Here is a 21,175-nt window from a genome sequence, read left to right as displayed (position 1 = left end):
AAATTCTCATACATTTCCCTACTGATAAAGAAAACACTCATCTATAAAGCACCAGTATTAACAAATAAACACAACCTAGGAGTAGGTCGTCTCAGGATTTTGAGATTTTTTTTTTTTGAATACTAGTTACAACAAATAGCTTGCATGAAAACCTAAGGAGGATGCTGTCGATCGTACCTTGAAATAATGTGTAGTAGTACTGGTACAATGGAAGATGAACAGACAAGATCATCAATCAAGTATGGAAAGACTTCGCTGAATCAAAGATTCTGGGTCTAATCCCCCAGTTAGAGGCAAGCTTCCCAAGAAAGGCTTTCAACAATTAAAAATAGAAATATTTTTATTCACTTCGCTTAGTCAACCAAATTTTATTTAGTGCGTACCCTGAATATTAATTATACAACAGGTATAAAATAAGAATTGTAAAAATAAAGCAGCAGTATAAGGTGATAGAGTGATGCGTGGTATTTTATATCTGGCACTAATTTAACCTTTATAAGTGCGCTCTAAATAAATAAAGGGGGTTCAGAGTCTTACATTAAAATGAGAAAATTTAGGCTCAGAGAGAATAACAGGAAGTAATAAATTCAGGAAAAGTCTTAGAATTCCCAACTCAGTTTTGTACTCATTTTATTTCCCCATCCGACTCCAATCCTGAGAAATTATGCTTAAAGAGCTTTTCTTAACAAAGCAAATGTGGGGGAAGCCAGAACTGAAGTGTAGGCAAGCACTTTCTAAAAACACTAGAAAGCAAAAACAACATCATAAATTTGCACTAATTAAAATGATGCTAAGTGTTCTCATCGCACAGACAAGTGTGCTAGCCCACTTTCCTATTCAGTCATGGTCCAAAGTCTGAGCTATCATATTCTAAAGATCACTCTTTACACTTGATATCTTCCCCCTTTTTCTGCTTTTATATAATCTAGTAAAAAAAAAACACTTTACATAAACATAAATATGTTTGCAATCTTTTCCCTGAACTCTTTTGTTTTTAATACATTTGGTTTTTCAATATTTTTATTCATCCCTAAATTGAACAATACATATACCTATTATTTGCTATTAAATTATTTTTCCCAGCTTTATTGAGGCATAATTGGCAAGTAAAATTGTAAGATATTTAAAGTTTGCAATGCAATGATTTGATATATGTATATACTATGAAAGCATTCCTCCTGTCAAGTCAATTACCACATTTATCACGTCATATGTTTTACCTTTTGGTGGGGAGAGGTAGTGAAAACATTTAAGTTCTCCTCTCTTACAAAATTTTAATTATAATACGTAGTGTTTCTCTCTATGGTCACCAAGTTATACATTAGATCCTCAGACCTTATTCAGCATATAACTGAAAATTTATAACCTTTTATCAACCTCTCCCTATTTTTCCCTCCTGCCCTTACCCTCCAGATCCTGGAAACCATTTTTCTACTCTGTTTCTAAGAGTTTGATTTTTTTTTTTATTTCTATAAATGAGTGATACCATGCAGTATTTGTCTTTGCCGTCTGGCTTATTTCACTTATATTTGCTATTAAATTAACCCCAACAAACATGTGGAGGTTCCCTATGTAAATTCTCAATATATGGTTAATGGAAGTTTGAAATCACAAAACCAAGGACCAAAGTCCTAGTACTATACTAAATCCCTAACTTCCTAAGAAAAGAGCTGAAAGATCCTCTGTAAGATAATCTCTCAGAGAAGGGAATGTTATAATCATTTCCCCTTGGAAAGATTCTTCCCAGTGCACATTGGAAGGAAGGTAGACCATGAAAATTTCCTTCGTTACCGATGGCACGCTCTAAAGGTCTCTCCCCTTCTTATTCTATCAAATCATGTTTTTTTTTGTTTTGTCTTGTATTTCCTGTTTATTTATGTCAAGTCAAATTTGGTCAGAAAAGGAATTTACTGGAAGGATACTAGGTAGCTGGACTCACCCTACAACTCATCTCTAACTATCCAATACTGTATCAAAAACTCCAAAAATTGAACTTGGCCAAAAATATCCATTTGGCTCATCCTGGGTCCCTAAAGAAATAATAGCTTTTGGGGAGAAGAGAGATATACTGTTTGGCTAACTTTGGCTTGCATAATGGGAGATACAACTATTTTACTAAAATTCTACGGGAAATTCTACAAAAGAGGTTGGATGTAAGCAGAAAAATTAAAAACTTTATAAATCCTAGCAAATACCTACTGTAGCATATATTTTTGCTCAAAACTCTGAGCTTCTAGAGAACAACAGTCTTCCCATTGTGCCTAGAACCATATGTGACACAAAAAGTGCTCAATAAATACTTGGTCTCAGCACACTCTTCAACTTTAAACTCTAATGTCAAAGAACTAAATGCTAAGTCTCCTCATTCTCCATTCACTGACAAGTACCAAGTCATCTTTTATTTCTTCTTCTTCCTCACTCTGATTATTTAGTTGGTGACCACATCCATTGACATGTTTTCCTTTAACATTTTTCCTCCTCATTCCAGTCCATCTTCCAACCTACCACCAGAGTGATCTTCCTAAAATATAATCTGCCTAAAATCCATCATAAATAGCTACTAACTACTAAAGATTGCCTATATCAAAGACACAAGAGGATATCTCACACTTGATGTTTTAACTCACAGCTCTTCTTCCTACAATCCCATCAGCCTTGCCTGTGACATGTGCACATTCATCTCCTGAGTTTAAGCTTCACTTTCTTTCTTTTATTTTTTTTAAAGATTTTATTTATTATTCATGAGACACAGAGAGACAGAGAGATGCATAGACACAGGCAGAGGGAGAAGCAGGCTCCATGCAGGGAGCCCGATGTGGGACTCGATCCCGGGTCTCCAGGATTGCACTCCAGGCTGCAAAATGCGCTAAACCCCTGCACCACCGGGGCTGCCCTAAGCTTCACTTTCTTAATGTCACTTTCCCATACACACCCTGTCTCATCTTCCACCTTAGAACAGTAAAATTCTTCTGATCTCATAGAATTTAAAAACCTGTAGTAGTCAATTAGCCAAAAATACTGGCTAAAGTATGAAAGCATTAAGTAATAATTAATTTTTTAACTTAAAGTTTATGAAAATGCATTCATTGGCCAATCAGTTGATGTAGGAACAAAGCTTTTTCTTTACATAGGAGTCTGCTGATTGGAGGAACTTCAATTCACCTTTCTAGAACTAACCAAATTCAAAATGCCTCTCTGTGATTCATTTTTTTTTTTGAAGGTTAAACTTTTATTCAGCAAGGCTCAAACAATTACATGCTAATTTCCAGCTAGGTTGCACCAAAAATGACTTAAAAATTTCCTTTTAGGGGATCCCTAGGTGGCTCAACAGTTTAGCGCCTGCCTTCGGCCCACGGTGGGATCCTGGAGTTCTGGGATTGAGTCCCGCATCGGGGTCCCTGCATGGAGCCTGCTTCTTCCTTGCTCTCTGCCTGTCTCTGCCGCCACCCCCCCAGCCCGTGTCTCTCATGAATAAATAAAAGCCTTAAAAAAAAATTCCTTTTAAAATAAATAAATAAATAAATAAAAATTTTCTTTTGGTATCCCTGAAGAACTGGATTCCTGTTATATAAAAGCTTTGTTCTTTCTTTAGACCTACAAAGAAGTATGTACACTTGACTTCACCAAATGATTTTTTTTTTCCCACATTTAGAAATCTCTTATGATCCCTCAGTTCCTTCTGGAGCAAGCTTCCTCCTTTCCCCCCAGCCAGCCCCAGGGGGTTCACCTTTACAGGCTGTCTGTGATTCTTTAACATGGAATGAGAATTTAAGACATCTGCAAAACAAACTAAGCTCAAAATCTTACTAGTTTCATTTAGTTTTCTTACAAACTCTTGTTCTTATTCATTTTAAATTAGATACCTTTTTTATATGACTTTTTATGAGGCTTCTCAAAATATTTTTTTAATTTTTTTTTTTTATGATAGTCACAGAGAGAGAGAGAGAGGCAGAGACACAGGCAGAGGGAGCCTGATGTGGGATTCGATCCCGGGTCTCCAGGATCGCGCCCTGGGCCAAAGGCAGGTGCCAAACTGCTGCGCCACCCAGGGATCCCGGCTTCTCAAAATATTAAACTTAGTTTTTGTATATATGATAACTTTCTTTTCATACTCATATTTTATTAGTTTATTTAATATTTAATTAGCTTGTGTAATTACTACATAAAATTACAACTGCCTTAAACAAGTTTGGGAAGAATCACAGCAGATTCTTGGCAAGCATACTGTTCAAATGGTGGGAGCAGAGGGCATTGGACGAGCCAGAGATTAGCTATTAGCTACAAGGGCTCCACAGACCTTCAGTACACTGTGTGTTGCAAGGAACAAAACTGAGCTCAAATGACTTAGAGAAAAATAGGAAATGTGCAGGCCAATAACATGAAGATTCAGTGCTAGTGCTTCCTTCAGCTGTGATTTGATGCAGTTATTGAAACAATGTCATCAAGAGTTGGTTTCTCTGTGTGTCTCAGCTGTGCTTTCCTCTGGGAGTAAACTTCCTCCTCAGGGTGGATCTCTTGGCTAGCAAAAAGGCAGCATGGCTCTGACCCTTTGTTTTTGCACTCCCACATTCAGCAGAAGGAAGACCCCATCTAGTTTTTCCCAGAAGCTCCAAAAATAGTCTCTTGTATCTTATACTTCTAACTGGGTCACATGCCCATCTCTGAACCAGTCCCGTGACTGGGAAGGTAGACTATTTATTGGATTAAGCCCATAGAGGCTCCCCTTACCTCGCTGTCCAATGTTGGGAATAAGATCAGTTCCATCAACCAATGATAATGGAGGAGGGAGGCTTTCAAAAGAAATTTGCGCTTCTTATTAAAAGAAAGAGACTGCACTCTGGCAACTTGAAACCCAAAATCTTGGGGTTTAGCATTCTATCAGAGTTAGGCTTGAATATGGAGAGTGACAATTGACAAGAAGTGCCCTCAGCCAGACTTAACCTAATCAATCTATTCATGAGGAGGAGAACAAGGGGTAGTAGGGCATAGCTCTTACCTTTTAGGTTTAATACTTCTGCCAAATTTTCCTAGACACTGACTAATCTAGGGGGAGGAGGAAGGAAAAGAGACAGATAGGGAGTTGCACAGGCAGGAGTGGAGAGTAGGACAAACATTTACCCTTCCCAGCACAAAATTTTTGGATTATTTTTCTCTGATTTTTTAAATTAAAAATTAAAATACCAGGATTTTGAAATATTTTTAATTTGTTAAAATTTTAAGATAAAAAGAATAATAATCATGTTTTCTTTAATCAAGACTTTATATTTTACAGCAATTTAAAATTCAATTTTAAATTCAAGTAAAATTTAGAAGAAGGCACAGATATTTCCCAAATATTCCCTGCACCTATGTATACACGGCCTCCCCCATTGTCAATATCCCCCACTAAAGTGGGTCATTTTCTTTTTTTTTTAAAGATGTATTTATTTATTTATTTATTTATTTATTTATTTATTTATTTATTTATGAGAGAGAAGCAGAGACAGAGGCAGAGGGAGAAGCAGGCTCCATGCCAGAAGCCGGACGTGGGACTCGATCCCAGTACTCCAGGATCACGCCCTGGGCCAAAGGCAGGCGCCAAACCGCTGAGCCACCCAGGGATCCCCGGATGATTTTCTTATAATTGATGAACCATAGTTTACATTAGGGTTCACTCTTGGTGTTGTTCATCCTATGGGTTTGGCTAAATGTATAATTTGTATCCATCCTTAAGGTCTGATAACAGTATTTTCACTGCCCCAAAAGTCCTCTATTCTCTGCCTACCCATCCCTCCCTCTCAACTTCTAACAACCATTGATCTTTCTACTTTTTCCATAGTTTTACCTTTTCTAGAATGTCATATAATTGGAATAATAGAGTATTCGGCCTTTCAGATGGGTTTCTTTCATTTTGTAATAGGCATATGAGATTTCTCCATGTGTTTTCATGGCTTAATAGCTCATATCTTTTTAGGGATGAATAATATTTCATTATTTGGATGAATAATAATTATTCAATTATTTATCCATTCAACCGTTTTTCCACAATATATTTAATATCTGTGAGCTTCAAATAAGTTAAGTATGTTTTTCCTATAACTAATTTTCTGGATCTTATTAATACAATAACCCAAAATCTAATAATCTCAGTATCTCAAAAAATATTCATTTAAAAAAAAGAAATTATAAAACTAACCTATATTTCATCCCTATAAATCCTCTAGCAGTCACAGCACACACACACACAAAAAGCTATGCACATTTTATCCCTTGGCCTTTAACCTTTAGATACAAGAACCAAATCCACTCTGATTTAGCTCCTTTTTGTGAAAGAAGAGGATATTTAGGTTGCATTGTATTCAACAAGAAAAGAAGCCACCAGCTGGCATTTTGATAGCCTCAAATAACATAAGAAAGGGATTGTAGAAGACATACTTTTATTTTCTTCTGGCAAGGAGAAGCAGGAACAATTCAAGCATCTTCCCACTCACATACTGCTCTATATAAGGAAGAAAAAGTACATTTCATAACGCAAAAATTTTGTTTTGTTAATATTAAGGAATATGTAAAAGATAATGTCCTAGTCCCTATAGAGTTCAAATAATATGGAAAATATGAACAATCTATTAAAAATTCATAGTTAATTTTCAAAATCACAGCCAAGCAAAAGCTGAAGAAAAGCAAAGGCATGAAATCACACTTCAGATTCACTCAGGACTGCCAAGGAACGCTTCAAGGAGCTCATGGTAACTGAGCTATCTCCTGGCAAGGAAACCCTTGGCAAGTACACCAAGCTAGTGATGACGAGGAAAGAACTGCTTCTATGCCAGCCCAACCTCTCACTTTATCTGTTTGCTATGTGAATAGGAGTTCAGAGCCATGGTGATGGCTGGGCTGCCTCTACCAAAGTTCCTTCTCCATTCCTGATCTACCTATACCACACAAGGCCAACAAAAGCCAGAACTCCCAAGACTTGTTACGTTTTCTTAAGGCTGCTGGGATCACAGATACTGAAAGAATTTCTCACCCCTTTGAACTTTGAGTGGTCATTCTAAAACTAAAGTTATAAAACTAAATTTTCTATTTGCTTTTACAAAGAAAGGCTCTCGTGTTAGAAATGCACCATTAGAGGAGAACCTATCATTTTCATTTTCAGTGATTTAAAAGAAAAAAAAAAAAAAAACAGAAGACAATGAACCTCTACCTGGAACAGTTTAAGAACAGTACTGAGGGGATCCCTGGGTGGCGCAGCGGTTTGGCGCCTGCCTTTGGCCCAGGGCGCGATCCTGGAGACCCGGGATTGAATCCCACGTCAGGCTCCCGGTGCATGGAGCCTGCTTCTCCCTCTGCCTGTGTCTCTGCCTCTCTCTCTCTCTGTGTGACTATCATAAAAAAAAAAAAAAAAAACAGTACTGAGACTGAAGATTGCATTTAGTAGAAGACTTATAAGGGCTTCCTTGAACAGAGAGAATCTAAGAAATTCTGGAGAGAGAGAGAGTTGGGAGGAGGGAGAAAGTTGTGACAAAATCATGTAGTTACTGTGAAGCCACTTGAGCTTGTAAATCCATTAAGTATTTAAGAATACTTTTGAGTTTGCTCACTTCCCTTTTAATCAAATAGCAAAGATGCTTGTAAAGGTGAATACTCCTATTTTCCACAGATATGACTTCCTTCGAGTCATAGTCAGTTATTAAAGAAACAACAAATTTCCATTCAGTTCAAAAGATGCACAATGTTCAGAACAACTAGGTAGGATATGAAGCAAAAGGAGCCAATTATTTTTAAAGCTAAACTTAAAAAAATTTAATGATACAGAAATACCATATTCAGAATCACTCTTCGCATTCAGAGTATAACACGTTTTTTTTTTAAATGACACTTAAAAGGAAAACAACGTAAGGACCAAACTTTATTAACTTTCAAAAATATCAAGCTCTTCTCCATTTTTCTAGTTTGTTATTGTCTTTTGAATCTTCATACAGGTACTGAAAGAACTGAAATGACATTCTGGATATAAAGGAAAAGCTATTTGCTTTCATATCCTAGCCTTTCATAAAAGGTTAATTTATTTTGAGGAAGCTATAAGGCTAAGTTCTTTCTCCTGCATCCAGTGTTGTGAACCAGTTAAATTCTAATTCTTCAACACCTGAAGTAATATCTCTCAGTAGGGCCTTTTTTTGGCCATTTTATGTAAAGCAGACCCATCAGCTTACTTCCTATCCTATAGGTATTTCCCATTCTATTCTTTATTTCCTTCAAGTCACTTACCATTTTAGGGAATCATTCTGATTACTTGCTAGTTTTCCAATACCTCTCTTTACCAACCAGAACCAACCTGTGCATTCCTCCTACTAAGCACAAAAACTGATACATGGAGAGCACTTGGAAAATACCATGACTGAATCTTTAATTAAAGAGTGAGACTGAAGGATTACTAAAAAAAAAAAAAAGAATAGTAAATGTGTCTACTTCTTATTTTTGTTTTTTTTCTTCGAGAATTATCTTGGATTGCTTAATTTGGCATGACCTCAGTTTCTTTGGATTAATTTAAGACAGTAATAAAAAATAAAGGATAGCTACAGGAAGGGATAGTGCCTTTAGTTCATAAAGATTCCACTAGTAATAATTTATCAGGAACTTGGCCTCATCAGATATTTCAAATTTAGCCTAAAGTTTATTCATCAAATCCTAGTAGAGTGACCAGTTTTGCATTTAGCCAAATACACTGTAAATGTCTGTATCTAAGAATGTTTTCATCTTTCCTTTCCAATAAAATGCTATAGAATTGGAATTCGAGTAACTAAAGTATATTTTGATTAAAAAATTTGAAGCAGGGTCTCAAAAACTTTTGGGGTGCCTGGGTGGCTCAGTCGGTTAAGTACCTGCCTTCAGCTCAGGTCATGATCCTGGAGTGCCAGGATCAAGCCCCACATCAGGCTCCCTGCTCAGAGGGGAGTCAGCTTCTCCAGCTCCCTCTGCAATTTCCCCCACTTGTGTTCTCTGGCTTGCTCTCGCTCGCTCTCTCAAATAAATAAATAAAATTTTAAAAAACTTTTAATTGCTTATATGATACATTGAGAAGGTGTGTAATTCCTAAGAAATCACAGGAATTACAAGTATTTTTTTAAAGTTGAAAATAGATCCTCTTCAGTTGAGAAAGCATTTCTTTCATTCTATCTTTTGTCAGTATGATGGTTGGGAATAGCATCACCTAAATTACTTCATGAACATTAACCTTAAAACCAGTTTTATGCAATTTAAAACAATAATTTTTATCCTCATTAAACACATACATATATTCTGGTTTCGTGTTTCCTGAATGGTGTTATCCACAGGCAAATACAGAAGCTATTCCTAACTATTCCCAAAATTAAGATTATTATTCTCTATTTTTATTATTCTACAGTCAGTTAACTGTACTACTCGTGATTTCAGCTCAGGTCTGATCTCAGGGTTATGAGATCAAGCCCATGCCAGGCTGTGTACTCAGTGGGGAGTCTGCTTGAGGTTCTTTCCTTCTCCCTCCTTGTCTGTCACTCCCCCATCTCTCACACTATCTCCCTCAAAAAAAAATTAAAAATTAAAAAATAAACAAACAATAAATTTGTAGAATTAAAATTTTTTCAATGGCCCTAGTAACATTTTGGCATATGCATTTTGTTTTTGTTGTTGTTGTTATTGTTGTTTTTGGTAAATTTATTTTTTATTGGTGTTCAATTTGCCAACATATAAAATAACACCCTGTGCTCATCCCGTCAAGTGCCCACCTCAGTGCCCATCACCCAGTTACCCCCACCCCCCGCCCACTTGGCATATGCATTTTGATAGTGAGATAATATTCATTCATTCATTCATTAAATGGTTCACTCTTGTGTCTCCAGTGTCTAGAACAATGCTTAGAAAAAGCATATGGCGAAAGCAATTTGGAAAATTATAAAATAAATAAAAGTAACATAAATATCTATTGTACTGAAGATATTATTATGAGGTTTATGGTTAGCTAAAGAAAGAGTTTTAAGGTGTTTTCCAAACCTTATTTCTTTTGTATCCTGACTATCCCTTCTTTCCATGGTCTTGAAATGTACTGTCACTGTTTTCTTCATAGTAGCTTTAAATCAGTAACTTTCTGTTTGTCCTATAATCTCTGGCCTGGCCTGTGTCCTCAGGGATACCTCAGCCTCTTAGATTTTATACCTGTCACAGTTTTGTCTTCCTCCCTTCTACTTAAAGATGTCAAGTTTATCTTTCTTAGAACACATTTCTCAAGAGTTACCTTTCTAGAAACCAAAAAGGCTCTCCATTTCTTAACAGATAAAATCCAAATCCTTCACATTAAGATAGATAAATTCTAGATCTGAGTTCTTATTTCCATTCTCTCCTAAGTAAAGTGTTTGACATTGATAAATTTATGCCACTTTTCTAAACCTCAGTTCTCACAGACAACTGAGAGATATTAAGGAACAAGTCAGTCCTACAACAGTGAAAGCACAAAAGTAGAAATCTACCAAGTGCGTCAGCAAAATAATCAGTGAACCATCTTGATTGGTGGGAGAGGTAAGGATGAAAATGTAACACAATGGGAAGTTCGAAACTTGGAAAAATGAGAAAGAAGGCTTAAAATATTACACAGATAGCTATGCACTTCGTTTTATCAAACGGTAGGAAGTCACTGAATATTTTTGAGGAAGAGGTAAGTGCTATTATTCAATTTTCAGGAAGGAGTTCTAGAATAAAGCATCTGAAAAGTACGCACAATTGGTACAGGAGGTACAATGTTTAGAGTTGTAAATCAAGTCAATTTATGAGTTGTAGACGAATCAATTAATTTTTAAATTTAATTTTGTTATGTAATCAATTTATGTACTGTCATTTATTTATTATTTATTTAGAGTTGTAAATCTAACTTCAAAATGAGAAAGGAAAAAGGGAGGACACAATTGGATAAAGGTTTCACACTGGGTCTCCTATGCACAGGTCTCAGCAGTTCTGCCATGGATCCGCAAAATTCTTTAGAACTAAGAAGCTGATTTTGCCACTTATTCCCATGCTATATATCCTCAATAAGGTTTTATAGCTTTTTCTGTCATAAATTGAAGTACTATTCTTCCTCCTAACTAGTTTCTTCTTTCTGTTCATGAGAATCCTATTTTTGAACCATGCCCAGATTCTACCCTGGTTTCTTCTTTCTGCTCATGAGAATCCTTATTTTTGAACCATGCCCTGAGTCTACAAAAGAAGACTTCTCAGGGTTAGTCTATTCAACTGTTAGGCTCACCAGGCTAAAAGGGCAGCTAGAGATTAAACTGGGAGGGAGAGGCAAAGGAAAAGAAAAGGAAGAAGGAAAAGTGAAGGATGGGGAGAGATAGAAGGAAAGCTACCAATATCAAATATGAAAAAGAGGACTCTACAGGTTCTACAAACACTAAAAGGATAATAGGGGAATTGCAAAACAAAAACAATAAGGGGGATATTATGAACACCTTTGTGCTCATAAATTTGGCAACCTAATTGAAAGAGGAAAAATCCTCAAAAAAAAAAAAAACCCCACATTTAAAAAAAATTCACAGCCATTAATTAATAAGTTTACTTTGTAAATAAAAACCTCCTCCAAAAGATAACTCTGAATCCAGATGACTTTAATGATGAATTCTATCCGACATTTAAGGAAAAACTAGTAGTTAATTCTCACAAACTATTTCAAAGAAAAAACTTCCCAATTTATTTTATTAAGACAAAATTACCTTGATTCCAAAATGAGGCAAAGACAATACAAGCAAAGAGAAATGTAGACAAATACCTTTCACAAATATAGACACAAAAATTATGTTAAAATATTATCAATCAAATTGAGCATTATGTAAAAAAAAAAGATAATATATAATAATTAACAGGTGTTTATCCCAGGAAGGCAAGGTTGATTTAATATCTGAAAATCAGTCAACATAATTCACCATATTAATTTAATACAGGGAAAAAAGCATATGATTATTTTAGTACATACAGTGAAAGTATTTGACAAAATTGATCACTATTTCATGATTAAAAGCTCCCAGAAAACTAGAACTAAAAGAGAATGTCCTCAACCCAATTAAGAGCTCCTATGGAAAACTTCATTTAATATCAAACTCAGTGATAAAAGTCTCAACGCTTCCTAGATAAGATCAGAGAAAAGGATCTGTGCTTTAATTATTTTATTTAACATTACACTTTAAATCCACACCAGCGCAATAAGGTAAGAAAAAAATAAAAAGTATATAGAATATGCAAGAAGTAGAGATACTTTAATTATAGACAAGATAGTGTATGTAGAAAATCCTGAAAGCTATGAAAACTAATAAGTGAATCCAGCAGGTTTCCAATAACTAAGGTCATTATTAAAAATCAAGTGTATTTCAGTTTTGGGGGGAATATAAATGTGAAATGAAATTTAGAAAAAGCCACATTTAGGGATCCCTGGGTGGCGCAGCAGTTTGATGCCTGCCTTTGGCCCAGGGCGCGATCCTGGAGACCCGGGATCGAATCCCACGTCGGGCTCCTGGTGCATGGAGCCTGCTTCTCCCTCTGCCTGTGTCTCTGCCTCTCTCTCTCTCTCTCTCTCTCTCTCTCTGTGACTATCACAAATAAATAAAAATTAAAAAAAAAAAAAGAAAAAGCCACATTCAAAAAGCATAAAAATAAATATGGGAAAAATTTTGGTGAAGACAATTGTTAAGATTTTACACTAAAATTTACAAAATACTATTGAAAGAAATTAAGCTAAACCTAAATAAATGAAGAGATACACCATTCTTCTCAAAACTGTTAAGATACCAGTTCTCTCCAAATTAATCTCTAGATTTAATACAATCCTAATCATAATCCTAACTAGGACTTTTAAAGAAAATTAACAATATAAATTAAATATTTATATCAAAATTCAAAGGACTAGAATAGCTAAAGCAATCCTGAAAAAAGAATAAAATTATAGTACTTAAACTACTTCCTTTCAAATTTTAGTATAAAGCTACAATAATCAAGACAGTGAGATACTGACATAAAGATAGATGTATAGGTTAATGGAGCAGAATAGAAACTTCAAAGACAAACTCATACTTTAATTGGCTTTGGCAAAGTTACCAAGATAATTTAATAGGAAAATGACTGTCTTTTCAAGAAAAGGTGATGGGAAAACTGACTATATGGGGGTGGGGGGAGGAATAAATACCAATCATTACCTCACATCGCACACAAGAAAGTCAGCTCAGGTAACTGTTCCTAAACATAAGAGCTAAAACTATTAAACTTCTACTTAAAAATTAAGAGAAAAATTCTGTGATATTGGATGAGTCCCAAAACACAAACTATAAAAGAAAACAATTGGTAAAATAGATTTCATCAAGAGCAGAAACTTCTGTTTCTTAAAAGACAGTTTATAAAACAAAAAGCTAGCCACAACTACAAAAAATTTTATTCCGGAATCCACATATCTAACTAACAGCTTTTATCCAGACTACATAAAGAATTCTTACAATTTTGTAATAATAAAAAATAATCAAAACTGGACAAAATATTTAAACAGGCACTTCACAAAAGAAAACATATGAATGGCTAATAAGCATATGAAAAGATTTTGAATGATCACCAGTCATTAGGAAAGCATAAATTAAAACCACAATGTGATACTACTACATACCCACCAGAATGGTTAAAATTGAAAAGGTTGAAATAACAAGTGTAACAAAAATACGGAGCAAGTGGAACTCTCACGCATTGCTAATAGAAATATAAACTCATACAGCCACTTTGGAAATCTATATATCAGTTTCTTATAAAGCTGGATAAATATTAACCATGCAACCTAGTAATTTTACTCCTAGGTTTTTACTCAAGGAAAATGAAGACATGTGTCCACACACAAGCTATATGCAAATGTCACAGAAGTATTATTCATAATAGCTAAAAAGTGGAAGCAATCCAAATGTCTGTCAACTTCTGGATGGATAAGAAAAGTTTCTTATACACATAGCATGACATACTACACACCAATAAAAAAGAATCAAATATGGATACATGCAACATGGATGAATTTAAAAACATTTGCGGGCAGCCCCAGTGGTGCAGCGGTTTAGTACCGCCTACAGCCTGGGGTGTGATCCTGGAGATCCGGGGATCAAGTCCCATGTCAGGTTCCCTGCATGGAGCCTGCTTCTCCCTCTGCCTGTGTCACATTCTCTCTCTCCCTCTCCCTCTCTCTCTCTCTCTAAATAAATAAATAAAAAAATTTAAAAAAAATAAATAAATAAAAACATTTGCTTAGTAAAAGAAGTAAAATCAGGAGACTACATACTGCATAATTCCATTTACATAAGGTTCTAGAAAATGAAAAATGGTAAGAACAGAAAGCAGATCTGATTTTACCTGTGGCCGGGGTGGACAGAGAACAAGTTTGTTGGCCCTGTTCAAGTGTAACAAGACACAAGGAAATTTTTTAAGTTGAGAGAACTATTGGTACATCTTGATGTCATGGTGATTTCATAATTGGAGACATTACAAAATCTCAACAAACTATACACTTAAAATTGGTGGAATTTATTATAAGTAAACAAAACAGAGGAAAGAGTCTCTATACTAAGGGAAATATCACTATATTGTGTCACAGGTCCCAGTCATGGCCTCTCTTCTCCACAAGGAAGTGCCATTTATACATACCAGGAATAAAAAGGCAGGGACCCCCCCCCATCCATTCTCTACACAATTTAAATGGGTCTTACAAGACTCTTCCAAGACCTTACCCACTTATACTTTTATCCCCCCAAAGATTCTGAATGTGAGGACTGTGTCACAGTAATAATTCTCTCAATACCTAATTTTCAATGTTCAGTTTAACTCAATTCTCCACATATCATTGAATAGTTAGTTACTCTCTGTCTGGGGTTATTATAGGAATAGCTATTTAACAATTAACAAGAAGACAGTCCTTCTTTCTGGAAACTTAAAAGTTTAGTGAAAGAGAAAAGTGTCCACAAAACAGCAAGTAGGAAATATAGATAGATATATTCACGAAGTGAAGAGAGTCTCTATTGTGTTATAAAGCACTTAGAATAAAAGGTTTTTGCACATGGCAGATTAGGCTCAATCCAGTGGAAGATGACATTTGACTGCACATTTTTATAGAGATACTATGACTATTTTGATACAGCGATTTGTTTTTCATGAATTACCTTGTCTGATTTCCAAGTGATTTTTGTTCTTGAGTGCTGCATGTAGGTGGAATAACATTTCAGTTAAAATTATATATACACTTATCTAAAAAACAGAAGGTAGGCAAATGACAATCTTCACAATTTAGTGAACTAAATTTTCTAAGCAGTTTCATGGAAATCAACTTGCGTTCTAGACCAATACATTTGGATTCAGAGCAAAAATTCTCTAAAACCACCAGTTATAATCCACAGTCATGGGGTTTGGAACAATGATAAAAATTATAATGAAGAAATGCCTTTCAGTAATTATTCACTGAAGAAAAGAGATAACATGCCACAAAGGTAATACATGTCAGGCAGATGAGAAAACATGAGCAAGAAACTTTGTCTAAGCTTACAGAAATGACCTCATCTAGTCCTACAACCATCAGAAGTCCCCAGAACTCTCTTAATTCCACACTATAATTATTGGCTGTTATCCAGGAAGAAGAACTGAAATAAAACAAAAGAAAGAGCTCCCTTTAATCTGAATCATGACTTTTCAGATCTGGACTAAAATGAGACTAGCCTTTGAGTATAGGATAGAAAGTGTTTTCTTCTCCAAGATATGCCAACCTAATTCTTCATACACATGAAGATGTTATGTACTGTTCCCTACTAAGTTGTACTGTACTCTGAGAAAAGAACTTTTTAAGTTGCCATTTGCTTCTTTTTTAAGAATACTTTTTTTGTTGAAAATTTTTTTCAACAGGAAAGAAATTATCACACTGTTCAGTGTTCCAACTCTTTAGTGAATATCAATAAGAAAGTCAATGGCTCAGCAATGTGATTGCAAAAAGAGTTTCATGAGACACTCTTCTCAAACTTATCTTAAAATCTATTTTAGAACTTAGAAAGTCTTCTTTAACATAAAAACTTATCTTTAGTATCCAGATCTATAAGCTTCCTCAATACAAGCAATTGATTAATGCATTAATATTGTGTACCTATTTTGTGCAAAGTGATAAATAAGAATATAGACATATATTTACTTGGATCTATATATTTTACTATCATGAAAATTTTATTCTTTCACTTTACTTAGGAGAGGCTCTTTCCTGAATGGGGAAAAATGTCTTTGTAAACATTTCTATCAAAGAAAAGGACCAATAGGAATGTTTCACATAATGTACACAGCAAGGTAACTTATTCAATTCTCTAAAGGTTGGAAAAGTAATTTGCTGAAGGAGCCAAATGTTGCCCTAGACATGACAGTGCCCAGACTTTGGGGTCCAACAAAATGCACTAGAATTGAATTTTTATTCCATTCATAATTAATCATTTGATCTTAAGCAAGCTACTTAACTTTCTGAATCCTGGCCTTATTATTTATAAAATGTACATCCTCTTTTGAAGGATCTTATGAAAATTCAATGAGATTATTATGAAGCACAAAGCAGTTGCTTCATTAGGTTATGTCTTTTGGTGACATAGGAAGGATGTATAAAGTTACTGCTTTTCCTCAATAAGACAGTAAAAGGAAATTATAGAATATGAGAACAATTACATATACATATACCATAATGAGATTCTTTGGTTTGCTTATTATTAAAAAAAAATGGAAGAGGATGACCAGGAATTGCCCAAAGTGATGCTATTGTGTCTTATTTACATGAAGACAACATGGAATTCCAAGAGAAAAATAAAAGACAGTGATGTGGACAACTGGGTTCAGGCATACAGAAATAGATTCCCTCATAAAGGGGAAGATATGTACCTCTGCAATTTCTCCCATGTCCAACTAGAAATGGACAATATCTTATAGAAAAGGGTCAGTATTGCTGGCCATCACTCTGGAGTACTCTTAAAACAGCCCTTGGATGGCTTCTTCTCCAGCCCCAAGGACTTGTCTATAGCTTCTCAAAAAGGAAACTGAAAGTTTAGATTCTTTAAGAAGCTAAAAGAGGGTTGCCTCGCTGACTCAGTTAGTAGAGCATGTGACTCTTGATCTTGGGATTGGAGCCCTACATCGAGTGTAGAGATTATTTAAGAAGGAAATCTTAAAAAAGAAGAAGAAGAAGAAGAAGCCAAATGAGAATATAGAACCTTCAATAAGCATGACAGTTGGTTCCAGGAATGGAATGACTTCCACATCATCAATGCCAAGGTTGACATCCCAGAAAAAAGATCAAAATAAGCAGCAACAAATATAGATGGAGGCCATTAGGTGCCTGAACCTTGATTAGTACCACTGAGCAAGACAAGACAGGGAGAACATGTAAACTGAGACGGGATTTGTAAACCAAGAAACTCCAAAGGGCTGGAAATTGGGGTCAGGCTATATTGTTTTATCATTTCCATGATAACTTTGATATTTTGTATTACCAACACATCCTAGGAAAGCTAAAGTTAGATGTTTTTTGTGGCTGAAATTATTTTATATCCTTTAGAAAAAAAATACTGGCTAGTCACTTTTTCTTCTATTATTTTACAAGTACCACAAAATGCTTTCCCAAATGTACTAGATCCTTTTCTTAACTTAATGAAGTTAGGGTAAAATTCCATTTTGTTTCACTTACTAAAAGTGTTTTATGAGCTTCCTCAGACTATATATTTAGTAAAGAGTATTATGAATGGAAGTAACGCTTTTTTAAATCCTTAAATGTTTGCTTCCTAAAATGTTATATAATAATATTTCTGTTAATTCAGTTTTAACAGTGTTAATTCACTTTAGATAACACGTTAAAGTACTAAAGAGGTAGGATGCTCTACCACTTGGTGTATTTAAGGTCGCAAGATAAAAGAACCAATTTTCTTATTTTGTCATCAAAAGAGCAAAGTAAAAGTTAAATTTCATTCATGAGCTCAATAGAAACACTAATACTGAATAGGCTATTCTAATATTGTGACAAATTTTCTTTTAAAGGCAAAATATTGGACAACAAACGTGTAAGTTCTATATCTACAGGTTGATGAACTATTAATTAGCATGAATTATATTTGTTACAATTAGTGTTACCCATTTTAAGGCTGCATTCATAAGGTGCACATTATTTTGACTAATACGTAGCACACTGTTATGCTGACTAGGGCATCTTATTTTACTAAGTTTCAAAGTTAACCCTAATTTAATAAAATTAATTCAGAATATTGCAACGTAGCAAAGTGAAATCAAACACCAGAACTGAGTAGCTTATATTTTTCTAATTTTCAGCGATCCAATTATTTCAAAAGAGACTTGGGCCAACTTACCAAAAGAATGAAGATCTAGGATCAGAATATTTTAACATGAAAATGAGAATGTCAATAATAAAAATGATTAAGAAGTAGGAATTACATAGGGAAGTTTCAATTCTTAATATGGCTAAAGCTTTGTGTACAAAACATAGCTCTAAGCTTCCAGCTGAGGTAAAGAGGGAGATATTATGCTTTTTTCACAACTCATTTCATCTCATAAAAGGAGATACATATTTAAATTCTGTTAGGAATTTGTCACATGGGTTATTATATAAAGACAGCAAAGAACAAAATAAATGGTATAATAATTCAAAGGCATGAATCTATTTCCATCACTTTAAAAGAACATCAATAAAAAGCCAATCATAGAATGTTGAGTTTCTGTAGTAGTAATTGCACTTCAGGATAATTCAAACCGATTCATATGTGTAGCTTTCTGATAATCTGACACATGCTGAGGATTGAGGATAAAAAATGTAGAGCGGTTAGCATTTCTCCGATTGTAATTTTTATTATATCCACTAGCATTTATTGATTATAATAGCTGTCATTAATTGACTGCTGGGCACCAGTGACAGTGCCAGCTGCTTTAAATATGTGACAATTTAATTCTCATAAAATCCATTTTCCTCCAAACAGTTGAGAAAATAAGACTCAAAAGGGTCAAGGGATATACCTTGACTCACAGTAAATAGTGAAATTGAGATATGAATCCCAATGTTTTTCATTTCAAAGACCATTCAACCCACATCATCCTGCCTCCCCATCTGGTAATTGCCACATTCTAGAAGACAGTGCTGCACAGGGCTGAACATTAACTAACACTTGCTTAAAACTTTATGGGCATTTCGAACATGTAGTTTCATTTCACAGAACTACTCCTAGAAGTAGAGAGCACTATTAATGTCCAATTTACAGATAAGAGAATCATAGCCCCATAAAGCCCAAGGTGGCATATTTACTGGGAAATGAATAAAGACTTATTCAAGACTTAGAAATCCAAAGCCCATTCATGCTTTTGACAGAAGCTATACGGCATAGTTCAAACTCCAGTCACAAAAAAATCATCCAGTCAATGCACGTGTCCTCTGTGGTGAAGTAAAGTCTCTCTTCTCTAAGTACCAGGTACACAGAAGGAAAAGATGAGGTTTTGTTGCAGAAACCATGGAGCTTGACTCATATTCTTGCCATGACAAAGGACAGCTTCCCTTCAACGTGGAGGAGGACTAAAGAACACCTGCCAGCAGGGTTGAAATTAATCTCAAAAAGAAGCTGTTCAAACCAATATAAGTGAAGCCTAAAAATAATTATTTACTAAATTCCTGTTTCTTTTGACTTCTAGAAAATAAAACAAACAACTTTAAAGAGAAATTTCCTTGTTGGTCTATACTTGCTACAATTCGCAAAACATCAAGGGCATTTTATAAATTCTGGACAAACTTGTTCAATTCATTAATGAAACAAATATCCATTGGGTACTGCTATGAGTCAAGCACTGGGTTAATTACACACACACACACACACACACACACACACAAACCAAGTACTTTCTAATTATGACAGATTGGCAGTGGATGCCTGGAGCAGTACAGATCATGCCCAGCCTCAGTGGGAAAGGGTGATAGGACAGATTAACGACATCTGATATGCGGTGAGAAAGAGAAAGTCTCTGTGCATGCAACATGTATACAACTCCCATTTCAGGGGCATTCCTGTGTGTCCTGTTATTACCCCAAGTCATTTATCTCTGCAAATTCCTTTTTCTCAAAACCAAGTGAAAATGGGAAAATCACAACACAGGTCCAAATATGGTACCTGGACTCATTATGTCTGGATGCAATTGCTAGTGCATTTGTCGCACTGTTTGGAAAAATTAGTGCAATTCCTCGGCCTTTTCTTAGTCTGGAAAAGTTGGCCTTTTCTTACATAACGTCTCATGTCTTGGTTCTCATGTAGAGGCTACTAAAGCAAACACATCACATCTCTCCTCCTACAAGAAATAAAGGAGCCATGAATTTAGCTTAGCACTTTCAAAAGTTATTGGCCCCGGGTCTGGCCTTTGCCAACTTGACTACCACAACATTTTCTTGTTCAAACTAAAATTACAATGTCACAATGTCTGATAAACGACTCCTTTCCTGTTGTGTTATTTTATAACAGAGAATAAGTGCCATCTTACTCTAAAACACAGTGGTTTTGACTGATGAGGCTTCCTTTAACTTGAAGTTACTGAATCCACACATATGTATTACTTCCTACTTATGCCTTTTAGTTAGGAAAGAGGATGAAAAATGAAAGCCTTAAGTACTTCAAACTCAAAAAGATGTCAGTGTTAATTCTAGTAAAGGATAATCCTTTCAGATCATGTTTACAGGATAGTCTATAGAGGAAGTGTTAGAATTTTCTTAGACAAACTCAAAGCATGAAGGGTGAACTTCACTTTTGTAAAAAAAAAAAAAAAGAATTAGCAATTGTAGGCAATTTAAAGGATGCACGAAAGCAATATTCCTGTCTTTACATTACTCCTACTTAAACATTCATCCAAAAGGTAGTTATGTTGACAGCTTACCACGCTAGCAATCATAACAATTCTTAGATAAATTTGGGCTTTACAAGTGATATTGAAATGTGAAAGCGCTAATTCAACCTCTAATTGACAGAATCATTAGTGTCAAATTTGCAGATGTAATTTTACACTTCATAAAAAGAAACAATAAGGAAAGAAAGAAAGAAAGAAAGAAAGAAAGAAAGAAGAAAGAAAGAAAGAAAGAAAAAGAAGAAGAAAGAAAGAGAAAGAA

At 35.0% G+C, this 21,175-nt stretch overlaps 1 protein-coding gene and 1 non-coding gene across 6 annotated transcripts in view; both read right to left on the bottom strand.

The window, feature by feature from the left end:
• The window catches only part of PDE1A (phosphodiesterase 1A), a 320,097-nt gene that overhangs the window by 262,517 nt on the left and 36,405 nt on the right, over positions 1–21,175 (bottom strand). The window lies entirely within an intron of this gene.
• Positions 3,661–3,788, bottom strand: LOC129499021 (small nucleolar RNA SNORD22). The gene has a single exon (XR_008662284.1). It is a non-coding gene; the product is annotated as a small nucleolar RNA SNORD22 (small nucleolar RNA).

This window comes from Nyctereutes procyonoides, unplaced genomic scaffold, assembly GCF_905146905.1.
Source record: "Nyctereutes procyonoides isolate TBG_1078 unplaced genomic scaffold, NYPRO_anot_genome, whole genome shotgun sequence".
Classification (NCBI taxonomy): domain Eukaryota; kingdom Metazoa; phylum Chordata; class Mammalia; order Carnivora; family Canidae; genus Nyctereutes; species Nyctereutes procyonoides.
The sequence above is the reverse complement of the archived record's forward strand: the minus strand, read 5'-3'. Positions and strand labels throughout refer to the sequence as shown.